Raw genomic sequence first — 3,075 nt, 5'->3', positions numbered from 1 at the left:
AATCAATTTTGTCAAATCCAAGGCCCTTAATATTACCTTGCCTGACACGGTTCTAGCATCAAGCCAACTTCCCCTTTGGGTGGGGAAAAACAGGCCATCACATACCTGGGAAACCAATTATCAGTCAAATTAACAAACCTTTACTCTCGGAATTTCCTCCCCATTCTTAGCACCATATGTAGACCTCCAAGAATGGAATAAGAGCACCTTCGCCTGGTTTGGTAGGGCCGCCGTCTTGAAAATGAATATTCTCCCTAGACTTTTATACTGACTACAAACGGTACCAATTAAACTCGCCCCCCCCCCCACCCACCCCCGCCTTCTTCACTACTTATAAAAAATTGTGTCTGAAGTTTGTTTGGGCCAACAAATAACCGTGTATACGTTGAGAGAAACTAGTGATGCCCAAACTGAAGGGAGGAATTGGCATCCCTGACTTGCAAAAGGTATCACTGGGCCTGCCAGCTGGCCAGAATTGTGGATTGGCACATTAACAAAAGAACTAAAGCTTGGATTAGCTTAGAAGAGACCTCTCCCCTCCATCATCCTGGATAAGCCCACCCGGAACTTCACAGAAGGAGACCCCACTATTGGCCCGACCTTACAAATTTTCCACACTATCTGCAAAAAGATGAATATCGCATCCTCTCCTGGACCGCTGACACCCCTAGACCGTAATCCAGATTCCTCACCCCAACCCCCCCCAGTATACAACACACGCACAGCGTTGACAGAGGGCACTGATTCCATCAGAGCGGGCTCCCTCTACGATAGAGGAGAGCCATTATCCTTTCAATCTCTAGTGTCTAAGTTCCCTCACAGAAATATAACCTTTTTTTACTGTCTCCAAATTAGACATTTCCTGCTCACCTCCCCTGCGAAACATCAATGGAGCAGAGAGCGCACACCATTTCAAAACTTGTCTACTAGGTCTGATCCCCAAAGACACATGGTGTCAGATGTACGCACTACTTTTACTTAAAGTGGAGGGCCATCCTGAAAAAAGAAAAAAAAGACATTAAAAGTTAGAAGAAATCATTAAAAAAAAAAAAGAAAAAAAATATAATTTTTTTTAACCTACCAGAAATGCCTGTTGCTAGGCACATCATCCAAATCTGCCTCTTCCTCCTCCGGAGATCTTCTTTCTTCTCTCCTCCGTGCGGTGTGTTCTGGGTAATGGGTCGCAGAACTGTGTGTCCCAGAAAACAGCGCGTCCCATTCCCAAAGCGCTGCGCGACTCGCGCACATGCAGTAAGAAATGGGCAGTGAAGCCACAAGGCTCCACTGCCTGTTTCCCTTACCCAAAATGACGGTGCCAGGACGCGAGACCGAGGGACAGGTCAGCCGACATCGCGGGCGCCCTGGACAGGTAAGTGTGCTTATTAAAAGTCAGCAGCTACAGTGTTTGCAGCTGCTGACTTACATTTTTTTTTTCAAAACCGGCCGCCATCTTTAAACCGCTACCCCTGATGATCCGCTCAGTCACAAGTGGGCGAAGGAATTGGGTTCTACACTGTGAAAACGACTGGGATCAGACCCTACTAAACATTTACAAGGGCTCTCTTAATGTGTCCGTACAGGAAAATGGATATAAAATATATTTAAAGGTGGTACAGAACTTCTGATATTTTACATAAGTGCTACCCCAACATCCCCCCAACCTGTTGGAGATGCAAACGGGGATATTGTTGCACATATGGTGGGAATGCCCCTTAATCCAATCATACTGGACAGAGGTACACCACCTTATCTCGAAAATCAGAACAACCTACGTCCCGGACTTCAACCCGGCTCAAAATCTACTTCACCACACCTCCCTCCCCCGAGGGATATACAGAAAATCCCTAATCCTACACAAAATAAATGCAGCAAAACTATGCATACCCACCCACTGGAAGATTACTTCGCCCCCAAACATCTCCGAATGGCTCTGTCGAGTGGAAAGGTCAGCCGAAATGGAAGGACCTAATATATCAGGTAAAAGAGACCTCATCCAAATTCTATAAAACATGGGCCTGTTGGCACCACTTTAAAGATTCCGCAGAATACAGACCTCTCCGCAAAACCCAATAGCTTGACCTGAGGGGCAGATCCCTCCACCAGAACCAGGCGCCGGCAAAGTACCAATACTCATACCTTCCATCCTTCTCTTACCCTTAACACTCTTTTCTCCCCATCTTTCCCCACAGATAGCCTTATTGTGATATCGCAGACGCTATTACCCTACATTTAACAGCATATAAAAGAACACCTGACATGATTAAGCCAGACTCATGCTGAGTGAACTACGTCATACAACATGGAACACATTTCAGAGTCAGGCAGCGCTAACACCCGATATCAGATGGACAATCCTCCCACCCACACACAGCTGGATCCCGATAGGGCTGTGGGGGTGAAGAGGTGGAATACTTGATCTCATGGAATGCTCTCTGACTTACACCAGCCGGAAGCCCTTAAAGAATCACCCTACTATTCTTTTAGAGTAGACTGCCTACCGCTGACCTACATATACTAGTAGAGTTATAGAGATAATTTTCCAATTTTAATTTTCATGGTCTAAGATTGGAATACCACAGATACTCTTACGGTTCAAGAGTACATATTGAAGATTGGCTAAGCTGTACCTACCCGCCGATACGCATTGGTGGGCCTGTTGCCCAATAACATGGTATATGTTGTATGTAAGATGCGTGTATCATATTGACTTATCTGTTTTGATAAATATGTTTTGTTAACCTTTAAAGATCAATAAACATATTGAAACAAAAAAAAAAATCATTGTTTATATTTTAGCAAACAATTGGGTATTATATTGTGTTCACTAAAAAATGAATTGAATTTTTACCAAAATATTTGAGATTTAAATAACCGCTGTGCAAAATATCGTGTGAGAAAAAAAAACAATTACAACACCCATCATTTTATTCTCCAGGACCTCTGCTTAAAAATATATAATGTTTGGGGGTTCTAGGTGACTGGACTGAAGTGGGTAAAGTAGACTGCGTTGCGATTAGTAGGGATGGGCTCAGGCGTGTTCGATCGTAGTCCCAACCCACCTGAGCAATTCCGCCA

This window comes from Lithobates pipiens, unplaced genomic scaffold (assembly GCF_037356315.1).
Source record: "Lithobates pipiens isolate NorthernLeopardFrog02 unplaced genomic scaffold, aLitPip1_a1.2 Scaffold_27, whole genome shotgun sequence".
NCBI lineage: Eukaryota > Metazoa > Chordata > Amphibia > Anura > Ranidae > Lithobates > Lithobates pipiens.
The sequence above is the reverse complement of the archived record's forward strand: the minus strand, read 5'-3'. Positions refer to the sequence as shown.